The following is a 12230-nucleotide window of genomic DNA, read 5'->3' as shown; positions in this document are numbered from 1 at the left end:
CAGTCTCTTTGGGTTTTACAAATGACATTTAAGACAGTCCATGCTATTTATTTATTTTTTCTTTTTATTAATTTTTGGGGGGGTACACCAAGTTCAATCGTCTGTTTTTATACACATATCCCCGTATTCCCTCCCTCCCTCAACTCCCCCCCAACCCTCCCTCGAGTCCCCCCCCCACCTTCCCCGTCCCAGTCCTCTAAGGTATCTTCCATCCTCGAGTTGAACTCCCCTTGTTATACAGCAACTTCCCACTGGCTATCTATTTCACAGCTGGTACTATATATATGTCTGTGCTACTCTCTCGCTTCGTCTCAGCTTCCCCTTCACCCCCCGCCCCCCACAAACCTCGAGTTCTCCAGTCCATTCTCTGCATCTGCGTTCTTGTTCTTGTCACTGAGTTCATCAGTACCATTTTTAGATTCCGTATATATGAGTTAGCATACAATATTTGTCTTTCTCTTTCTGACTTACTTCACTCTGTATGACAGACTCTAGGTCTATCCACCTCGTGACATATAGCTCCATCTCATCCCTTTTTATAGCTGAGTAATATTCCATTGTATATATGTGCCACATCTTCTTTATCCATTCATTTGTTGATGGGCATTTCGGTTGCTTCCATGTCCTGGCTATTGTAAATAGTGCTGCAATAAACATTATGGTACATGTTTCTTTTGAGATTATGGTTTTCTTTGGGTATATGCCCAGTAGTGGGATTACTGGGTCATATGGTAGTTCTATTTGTAGTTTTTTAAGGAACCTCCAAATTGTTTTCCATAGTGGCTGTACCAACTTACAGTCCCACCAACAGTGCAGGAGAGTTCCCCTTTCTCCACACCCTCTCCAACATTTGTTGTTTCCAGATTTTGTGATGATGGCCATTCTGATCGGTGTAAGGTGATACCTCATTGTGGCTTTGACTTGCATTTCTCTGATGATGAGTGATGTTGAGCATCTTTTCATGTGTTTGTTGGCCATCTGTATGTCTTCTTTGGAGAAATGTCTATTTAGGTCTGCCGCCCATTTGTGGATTGGGTTATTTGCTTTTTTGGTATTAAGCTGCATGAGCTGCTTGTATATTTTGGAGGCTAATCCTTTGTCCATTATTTCATGGGCAACTATTTCTTCCTATTCTGAGGGTTGCCTTCTAGTCTTGTTTATGGTTTCTTTCTCTGTGCAAAAGCTTTTAAGTTTCATGAGGTCCCATTTGTTTATTCTTGATTTTATTTCTATGATTCTAGGAGGTGGGTCAAAAAGGATCTTGCTTTGATGGATGTCATAGAGTGTTCTGCCTATGTTTTCCTCTAGGAGTTTGATAATGTCTGGCCTTACATGTAGGTCTTTAATCCATTTGGAGTTTATTTTTGTGTATGGTGTTACGAAGTGTCCTAATTTCATTCTTTTACTTGTTGCTGTCCAATTGTCCCAGCACCACTTATTGAAGAGGCTGTCGTTTTTCCATTGTATATTCGTGCCTCCTTTGTCAAAGATAAGGTGCCCATATGTGTTTGGGCTTACTTCTGAGTTCTCTATTCTGTTCCATTGATCTTCCTTTCTATTTTTGTGCCAGTACCATACTGTCTTGATCACTATGGCCTTGTAGTATAGTTTGAAGTCAGGAAGCCTGATTCCACCAACTCCATTTTTCCTTCTCAAGATTACTTTGGCTATTCGGGGTCTTTTGCATTTCCATACAAAACGTATGATTTCTTGCTCTAGTTCTGTGAAAAATGCCATTGGTAATTTGATCGGGATTGCATTGAATCTGTAAATTGCTTTGGGTAGTACAGTCATTTTCACGATGTTGATTCTTCCAATCCAGGAACATGGTATGTCCCTCCATCTGTTTGTGTCATCTTTGATTTCTTTCAGCAATGTCTTAAAGTTTTCTGCGTACAGATCTTTTGCCTCCTTAGGCAGAGTCCATGCTATTTAAGAATTTGATTGGGGAAACACAACTAAGAGAAAACAAAGAAGTGATTACTTGGCTTGATGGTCACTAGACTGTAATCTCCTTGCAGTCAGGGACTTCATTGTTGAGGTGCCCTCAGCACTTAGCCTATTGTACTCAGCAGATCCTCAATAACTATTTTTTTTTAATAGAACAAATAGAAGTTCAAGAAAGGAAACACATGTGGTCTTGAGGAGTCAGATAAGGTCAGGAAATGGGGGAACTTGCTTCAAACCTTGAAATAGAAGGAGGACTAAGTGAGAAATGAAAGAAAAGAGCATCCCTAGCCTGTCACAATGAGAGTTTGAAAAAGCAGAGTCAGTGAGCACAGGAAAGTCACTGACCATGAGGAACATGTAGTTGAAAGGGAAAGAGCTCAGGACCCATTGGCAGAATGAATTTAGGGCCTGAGGAGAGAGAAGACTTGAGAAGACTGACTCTAAGGTTCCCAGCTGCCCCTTACTGCCAGGAATACGATTATGGAGAAAAGACGTCTTTGTGGAGTTGAATTCTAAATTGAACACATTGAGTATAAGGTGAGGATCAGTCACCGAGGAACGTCTATGCACAGCTGAAATCAAGGACGGATCATGGGCGAGAGGCCAGGGCTGGGAACTCAGATTTGGGATTCATCAGAGCAGGTGGGTGAAATTGTAGGCAAGGATGAGCTCACCAAGGGAAGTTGGATACCTGAAGATGATCAGAGAGACAGGACCTGGTCCTGGAGGGGAGAGTGAGATGAGGCCTCTGACTCTGCACTGCTGATACCCATCAGGACAACATCATCTCCCCGCAGTTATGATCAGCCCTGACTCTCCCTAGAGAAGGACCTCCATGACCACACTTGCCACATGATCACATTATTTCAGTGCTCAGGTAACCTTTTGATGTAGAAGGATAGACAGGCAGGGTCCCCTGACTGAAGTCAAAAGTGAGTACATAGTGGGACTTCCCTGCCGGTCCAGTAGTTAAGACTCTACGCTTCCACTGCAGGGGGCAAGGGTTCAATCCCTGGTCGGGGAACTAAGATCCCGCATGCTGCACGGTGCAGCCAAAAAAAAAAAAGTGTGCATATAGTTAAGAAGATGGAGAAACATTATTTCCCACCTGGCATCTCAAAGCCATACAGGTATATTCTCAGCATCTGGGAGTTGCTTCTCTTCTCAGTTTCCCTTCTTCCCTGCGCTCCTGTATTGTCCCTTCTGAATGCTTTCTACCCTTTGCCTCTGCCTTCAGGGTCCACTCTAGCCTAGAAGGATGCTGCAAGGCCTTCCAGGCTCTAAGTATCCTTCCTGGCTCCCATCCTGCAGGGGAAGGAGCTGTAGGTACTTAATTTCACATTAAGTGGAGGCCTTACATCTTCCAGATTCTTTCCAGTAGAGCATGTACACGAGAAAATATTTCTTTTATAATATATTGACTCCCTCTTGCATAATTTGGACGTGCTATTATGCTCATGAAGTCTCTATGTTTTTGTGTTTTTGCCTTACCAAAGACCCTCCCCCTCATCCAGGGTGATAACTGGGATGGGGAAAAGAGAATAAGGGCGGAGGGAATCTCATTCTGAAATATTTAAACAGATATGGGACTGCGTGGACTCGTGGCTGTGGCTTCCTCTCCTGCTGGTGCTCACCCAGCTCAGACTTTGAGGACCAGCAAAGAAAAAAGACCATCAATCCATTCTTGATAGTCAGGCTGCTCTGCTGCCCAACCCCTGTCTGCCCATTCAGTGGCAGTGTGAGAAAATTGTACTCAAAACATCCAGAGCATCTGTTCCTCTTGGGATAAAAGTTTCTCTTCTCAGCGCTTGAGTGATTTTTCAGGTTTAAAAGAAAGCTCTGTGTGTGCACAGATGTATGTGTGCGTGTGCATCTGTGTACATGTGTGTGTTAACTTTGCTGCAGTGGTTGAAGACGGTATAACTTCCAGGCAGGGGATTTTGATATCAGGAGGTACTGATATTCTAGAAAGGAGAAGACCATCCATTTGAGACACTGAGAAGGCTTCTTATGAGGGACAAAATCAGTTTCCTGTGGAAGCAGACATGATGGTGCCCTTGGAAGGCTGTTTAGTGATCTCTTGCTGCATAATATATTACATCGAAAGCTAGTGGCGTGAAACAGTAAATATTTACTGTCTCACAGTTTCTGTGGGTCAGGGGTTCACAGCTTAGCTGGGTGGTTCTGGCTCAGGGTCTCTCATGAGGTTGAAGTTAAAATGCTGGCTGGGGCTGTGATCACCTGGGGCTGGAGGATGTGCTCCCAGGTGGCTCGCTCATGCGGCTGGCAAGGTGATGCTGCCTGTTGGCAGGGGGCCTCAGGTCCTTGCCATATGGACCTCTCCATGGTGCTGCTTGAGTGTCCTCAGGACACGGCAGCTGGCTTCCAGAGAAACAAATGACCCGACAGAGTACAAGGCAGAAGCTCGATGTCTTCGATAACCTAGCCCTGGAAGTCAAACTCCATCATTTCTGCTGTATCCTATTGGCTACACAGGTCATCCCCATTCCGTGGGGAGAGAACTACCTCCCAGTGATTACCCAGAGGCGGGGTCATTGGGGACCACCTTGGAGACTGGCTGCCACAAAGGAGGATGATTCTGTAATCGGGCTTCAACTTACGACCTGACATTGATGCCACCGCCTTTCATTTTCCGTAGGCTTTGGTTTCTTCTCACCTTAGAGGAAAACCTTGACCATGGCTGTTCCCTGTGTTCTGAGAAGTGATCCCACCAGGCCCTAGGCACACCTTGCTAATTAAATCTGTCCTCCAGGGTCTCGCTCCTCACTGGCGTTCTAGCCTACAGTCCCGAGGGTAAAATAAAATCAAGTGGGATTCTGTTAAAACAGCTATTTCTTGTTTGGTACTCATCGGAAGTTTTGAGCCCCTGGCTCTTTGCGGGAAATTGGTATCAGTGAAGGTGGAATGTGACTGGCTACTAACGCAGACTTTTCCAAACAGACTGTTCTGAGGGTCTCGCCCCAGAGTCTCCATCCTCCCAGAGTACTCGGTCCTCTGGGTGTGAGACTCACAGATTTCTTGGCAGCCGGTTCAGAACCCCTCTCTTACGTAGCAGATAATAACTTGTGAAAGTCTCATTGTCCTCCTCCCTTTCACTCGTCGAAGTCCTGTGTGTTGGCTGTTACTGCAGTGACATAGTGGAGCAGGACTTGTGAAACTGTTTTCGAAATCAGCCTTAGGACTTGGTGTATGTTACTGGCAGAGAGGAAGGGGGGGAGGGGCTGAGGAGGCCAGACTCAGGATGGGGGCCGGGGGGAGGGCATTCATGCTCATTGCTTCAGGTCCACTGCACCCTCAGAGGAACGGGGTCCTCAGAGTGACTCTGTTCCACCAGTCACTTGCACTGCACACCACGAGGCCACTTGTGTCTAAGCACGTCTTTAATGCAACCGCTGTTCCTGGGTGGCGGAGCATCTGCATCTTGGGTTCGCCTGAGTCCCCACAGCAGCCCTTTGTCTTTTCTCCTCCTTGACCTCCAGCGCTGTGCTCAGCGGGGCTCTGCCGTGAGCTTGCAGGCAGCACACAACGGCAAAGACAAGGACAAGCATCACGGGAGATCATGCAGCTCTGCTGAGCTATCCCAGGCCCAGCCAACACTTCTGTTAAACTCTTCTCTGAGGAAGGAGAGATGAGCCCTGCCCTTAGCTAGGAGAGGAGCCAGTGGTGTCTCACTGTCGGGACTAGGCTAGAAGGTGTAGGTAGAACACCTCGGCTTCTTGACTCACATTTTTATCTTATTCACAATCAAACTTCATTCATTAATACTTGACTAATTTAGAGGTTCTGACTTAAGAAGTGAAGCATTAATATTTAAGCAAACGGATCTGTTCACTGGATGGTGCTGCCTGTGTAGGAACGGGTCTGGAGATGGAGAACTAAGAAGCTCACAGGGCTGCCTGGTCTTTGTGTGGCTCCAGAGTAAGCCTTCACGTGCCCGTCTGCAAGCAGGTCGCTATCATAGCTAGTTTATCTCACAGCTGTGCGTAATGCCCAAGACACTGAACGTTATCCTAACATAAAAGTGCCTGGGGCACCCGTCCCCAGATTTGGTCCAGAGCAAGGCTGGCTTGTCACCCTGACTTCTCCACCCACAGGCCTGCCCAGCATCCTTTCCAGCTGTCCACTTCTCCCCAGCTGGTGGGATAAGACACAGCAGGGGGAGTAAAATACCTGCCACTGCTCCCCAGGCACCTCTCCAGGCTTGGCCTCTGTCCTACATCCCAAATTCTTACTCCAGCTTCTTGTCTTCTCTGGTTTCCATTTCTGCTTTGGTCCTAGACTCTTGATCTCTGTTCCATGCTCTGATCCAGAGGCCAGTCCTCCCCAGCCCAGGTCCCAGGCTTTTGCTTAGGACATTTTATGCGCTGATCCCAGGGCCATGACTGAGGTGGGCAGGGAGCTGGGTTTAAAATTCTTGACTCGGGACTTCCCTGGCGGTCCAGTAGTTAAGACTTCACCTTCCAATGCAGGGGGTGCGTGTTCGATCCCTGGTTGGGGAGCTAAGATCCCACATGCCTCAGGGCCAAAACACCAAAACTAAAAACAGAAGTAGTATTGTAACAAATTCAATAAAGACTAAAAAAATGGTCCACATCAAAAAAAAAAAAATCTTTAAAATTCTTGACTCACGGGCAGTTCAGAGCACTTAACATTCCATGTTCACAGCACAGGAAACAAACATTACACCAACCTCCAGGTACAGTATGATCCCAAATCTGTTATGCATTAAAGAACTGGAAAGAAATATATCAAAACATTGACAGTGATGGTTCATATGTGATAGGATGGTGAGTGATCGTATCTTTCTGTGTTTTTCAAAAGCTTAAAGGGGGGCATGCATTACTTCTATAATCAGGAAAAGAAAATTAAAGGAAAGAAAATATAGTCCCCAGCCAGTCGAATATCTATTAAATACCTACAGTGTTTTCATCTGTGAGACTGTAGATTACCTGTCCCGGGAGGTCGACTGTGGATAAAATTTGCAGGGAAAGCAAATGAAACAGAAGAAATCATATTCATTCATACCAGGCATTTGTTGCATGTGGCCAAGACCTAGAAAATACCAGGACTTTGACTTTTGGTTCTTTTAAGGATAACGTGCATTCCAGCAGGCAGAGTCTCTCCTCACATCCAATCTGGCACCAACAGGATGGTTCTCCCCCCAATATTTTGTCAACGTGCCACTCTGTCATCGCCCAGAAGCTAAATAGCTTTCAGCAGCCATGCCCATCACAGGGCCTGTGAGACTGACAGCGAACGCTTGAATCCCCAAAGCGATTTTACTGCCTGCGAAAGATGGAGCATGGAAAACATTAGTGTCAGCAGCGGGTCTCCAAGCGTGGTTCCTGAAACAGCAGTATCAGCACCACCTGGGACTGGTTAGGCATGCAAATTCCTGGACCCCACCCCAGAAACACTGAATCCAAAACTCCAGGGTGGGGCCGGCATGTGGAGTTCACTACCCCCTCCAGGTGACTCTGATGCTCTCTCAAGTCTGAGATTTCAGGGATCCTGGCATATGGGCAGGCATCTGGTCAGGCTTACTGACTCAGACCTTGGTAATTTGCGTTTTTCTTTCATTTATCCATATTCATGTGTTATTAGTCTTTGTATAACAATATACATTTTAACTGTTTTTAAAAGATGGGGAGGGACTTCCCTGGTGGTGCAGTGGTTAAGAATCTGCCTGCCAATGCAGGGGACATGGGTTTGATCCCTGGTCCAGGAAGATCCCACATGCCATGGACCAACTAAGCCTATGCACCACATCTACTGTGCCTGCACTCTAGAGCCTTTGAGACACAACTACTTAGCCCATGTGCCACAACTACTGAAGCCTACGCATGCACGCCTAGAGCCCGTGCTCCACAACAAGAGAAGCCACTGCACTGAGAAGCCCACATACAGCAACAAAGAGTAGCCCCTGCTCACCACAGCTAGAGAAAGCCCACAGGCAGCAATGAGGACCCAATGCAGCCCAAAAAAATAAATAAGTAAAATAAAATAAATTTATTTAAAAAAAGTTTAAAAAATAAAAAATAAAAGATGGAGGAATTACACGTCAATATATAATGAATTTTCTAAGCAGGAAATGCCTTTCTAAGCATTATAGCAATGGAAGAATCATAAATAAAAACTATGAAAACTATTAAGTTGAAAGAATATTTAACAAGTAATAGGAGAAAATACAGCAGTTAATAGACTAAGATATGTGTGAGGGGCATTTCTAAAAAATATGAAAACCTCTGGATAAGACAATAGAAAAATGGGATAAAGAATAACAGGCAATTGAAAGATAACTTTAAACAAACATATTAAAACAGTTTTCAGCCTCACTAGAGATCTAAGGAACATAAACTAAAATAGTAATTGGACAACAGGTTTCACCTATCAGGTTGGAAAAGAATAAAACATATTATAATAGTGCTGTCAAGAGTGAGATAAAATGGGCAAACTCATATACTACCAGTAGAAATGTAGGTGGTAAAACTTTTCTGAAAACTATTTAGTGATACTTAGCTACAACTTTTCCAAAGTTAAACCCTATAATTAAAAATAATTCTATGTCTAAGACTTTGCATATGAAATTAGTCAAGATGTAGAAAAATGCACTTACAAAGATGGAATATTGTACAATTAATTAAAATAATATTTTCCCTTTACAGTCCAAAGATTTAATTTACAGTATAATTACATTGCTGTTCTACATCTATTATATATCCATGTATATTCATACTGAGACAAAAACTGGGAAAAATGTAATAATTCTTATGATAGTAATTATTATGGATTGGAATAAAGGTGAATGTAAATTTTCTTTATCCTTGTATGTATTTTCCGAAATTTCTGCCTTTAGGCAGTAGGATCTATTCTGTTATTATTCAACAAAGTTAACCAAATCTCAAATTAACAAAATCACACTGTAAAACAGCTGTTTTCAGTGGTTAAAAAAAAAGGGATTGGATTTTCTAATACACGCGCCCATTGTTATGGTAAATAAAGCACAAAATTTACATGAGAATATACAAGCGTATGATCAAAATGGCAACCTTCAGCTGCCAGGAGGAAAGGGGTTCAGGCTGAAGCCTCTGAGTGTCAGCTCCCACCCCAAGCAGCTGGGCGGCCCCTTGTTGCAGAAGCCACAGGAGGCCCGAGGCCGGCTGCGGCCCCCACTGTATCAGTCACCTTATATCCAGCTAGTATGCCGAAAACTTACCCTTTAGAAGAATGTCTGAATTGATTTCATAATCAGAAAAAAAAAAAATACATTGAAAGTAATTTTAAATATCCCTTCTAAATAAATTCATGGTGAGTGTGTGGCTGGATTGGGTTGACAAGTTACCTCCGGCAAAAAGAGGAAAAAGGCACTGGTCGTAGTATCAGGAAAGTCCTGGCACCAGTAACTTAATTCTTATGTTCAATGGAATCTTCCCAAGTTTTACATAAAATTATTTTCTTTTATTCATTCTACTTAAGGGTCTGTATGTCATGTGGATATACTGTAGACCTCAGAAAAACATAGAATTTTCATTCAAAGTTACCAGAATGGGGACTGATTCTATCAAGGGTAGAATCTTGCATTCAAATTCAGAGGGAGCAGAGAAAGGAACAAGCTAGGCTTGAAGCTGGTGGGGACCTCTTGGGGTCAGGCAGATGAATCTTCTAAAACCCACCAGTGGCACCCAAAGGCAGGCTTCTGAAGGGGATAAGGGTCTTCTATGCTTCAGGGAAGGGGTCCTGGAGACACTTTTTCTTTTTTTTTAATCATTTTATTGAGTTATGATTGACACGTTAAGAAGCTGCACAGATTTAATGTACACAACTCAAAGAGTTCGGGGATAACTATACACCTGTGAAATCATCACCACCATCAAGACCATAAGTATATCCATTTCCTCCTGAAGATTCCTTTCACCTTATAATAATAATAATTATTGTTGTTGTTATTTGTGCATAGTAAGAACACTTAACATAAGATCTACCCTCTCAGCAAATTTTAAGTATACAATATTGTTAGCTATTGGCACTATGCTGTATAATAGATCTCCAGAAATTTTCTTGCCTAGCTGTGATGACCTGTAATAGATAGACTCCCTGATATTTCTCCAGCAAAGATGGGCTTATTTGCGATCAGCGGAGAATTGTAATTCAGGGTCTGCAACCATGGTGAACCACGTGCAAGTTCCCCCAAGGCAAGGGAAGGAGACACATTTTTAGAGAGGAAAAGGAAGTTGGGAGGGCTATAGTAAACAAAGGGTTTTATTGCCAGGAAGTCTTCTTGGGCTCCACTCTCATGGCAGGGCGTGAGAGCTCCCCCTTCTGGTCTCCTGACTCTACTTAATTGAGGTTTCTGTTTATTAATTTTTTACAGCTGAAAGTTTGTACCTTTGAGCATCACCTCTCCGCTTCCCTTTATCCCCAGCCCCTGGTGACCACCATACCACTCTCTGCTTCTGTGAGTTTGACTATTTTAGATTCCACGGATAAGTGATATGGTAGAGTATTTGCTAGGCACACCTTCTGACCGTGGCTCCGATCCATGATCTTGATGCCACAAGACCGAGTTTCTGAGGTTCACAGATGCACTCAGGGAGGCAGGGAGAAGTGACCACACTAACTCTTCCATCTGGTCCAAGGCCCCTTCTTACCAAGCGCCTGGCCCTCCTTTGGCTACACACTAAGCTGTAGACCCCATGCTTGCTTGTTGCAGTATCACTATTCTTTTTTTCCTATTTTTCCTATTGCAAATAGGATTTTAATTTTTCATTGCATGTTTCTAACCACTTTCTGGGGATTTTGGCTTTTATTTTGCTTCCTTACAGAATTCACTCTTGAGAGAATTAGCAAATTCTCATTAGAGAATTAGAGATTTTCTTAGGTTCTCTATGTTTGCTGTGACTTTGTCCACAAATTGCAGTGATTTTTGTTTCCTCCTTTCTGGCAGTATCTATCTTCCATTTGTATTGACTGAAACCTGCTTATTAGTAATACACAACAAGGGTGAAATGTGATATTAAGAAATTGACATATTACTTAGCAACAATTTTTTTCAATCATGAATGTATGATAAGTTTAACCAAATGTCCTTTGAATCTCTAATAATAGGATCACATGATTATTCTGGTTTTGACTTACTGATATGATGTAATGATTAATTCCCTAATATTAAACAATTTTTATGTTCCTAGGATTTACATGTATTGTCATGGCAGGTCATTTTCTTAATATAATTTGAATTTGTTGTGTAATTTAAAACTTTGATTTGCCATCAATTTTGATTTTTTTTATCTGCATTCATAAACAAAAAGAGCCTGTAGTTTATACAAAACAAGCCTGTAGAGTTTATACAAAACTCTTAAGTGTCATTGTCAGGTTTTGAAACATAGTTATTCTAGCATGATAAAATTAATTTGTCAACTTTCTCTCTTTTTTGGTGATCTACAATAAATTCTACAGTATGGAATTTATTTGCAACCTTAAATTTGAGCAGGGTAGCTCATGAAACTATCTTGATCTAGCAGTAGGGTTTTCAGTTTTGTTTTTTTTTTTTGAGGTATTTCTTTGATGATAATTGTTTGTTACTTTATTTCGAAATTTTATATTATCTTCAGGAAGTTTCCAATTTCTCAAAGTTACTTAATTCACTAGCATTTACTTGTACATAGTATTGTTTAAAAATTTCTTTGCAAGTGCTATTATCATCGTTATAGCCTCTCTTAATTGTAATTTTTGTTATTCTCATTTTTTATTAATCTGATATGCCAGAAATTTGTCTATTTTATTAATTTTTTGGAAAAATATCTACTCTTCAATTTAATTAACAATTTTTTTCTTGTTTCCTAGTCTAGTATTTTAAATTTTGATCTTCACTTTTATAAACTTCTGCATTAAATGATTATTTCATCTAGTTTTTTATTTTTTATTCACAAAAGAATTTAGGTATGAATTTTCCTCTTAGTATAGCTTTATCACCATCCTGAGATTTTGATATGTAATATTTACCATTTACTCTATGATCTGTAATTATAGTTAATCTTTCTTCACTCTAGAGTTATTTGGGATAATATTACTTAATATTTTGTTAAACACTTATCATTTTATTGCACTGTAGTCATAGAAGATCGCTTATGTCATCTCTTCTTCATACCATCTATTGTGTTCATTTATTGCATCTTAGTATGTGCTCAGTTTCTACAAATGAAACATGACAACTGAATAGACTGCTTTCACAGTTTGTAGGAAATAGAAATATTGATATA

General features: G+C 41.9%; 1 protein-coding gene across 1 annotated transcript in view; it reads left to right on the top strand.

The window, feature by feature from the left end:
• CALN1 (calneuron 1) overlaps positions 1-12230 on the top strand; it is a 482900-nt gene that overhangs the window by 330663 nt on the left and 140007 nt on the right. The window lies entirely within an intron of this gene.

This window comes from Hippopotamus amphibius, chromosome 9, assembly GCF_030028045.1.
Source record: "Hippopotamus amphibius kiboko isolate mHipAmp2 chromosome 9, mHipAmp2.hap2, whole genome shotgun sequence".
Lineage (NCBI taxonomy): Eukaryota > Metazoa > Chordata > Mammalia > Artiodactyla > Hippopotamidae > Hippopotamus > Hippopotamus amphibius.
This window is presented reverse-complemented; position numbering and strand designations above follow the sequence as displayed.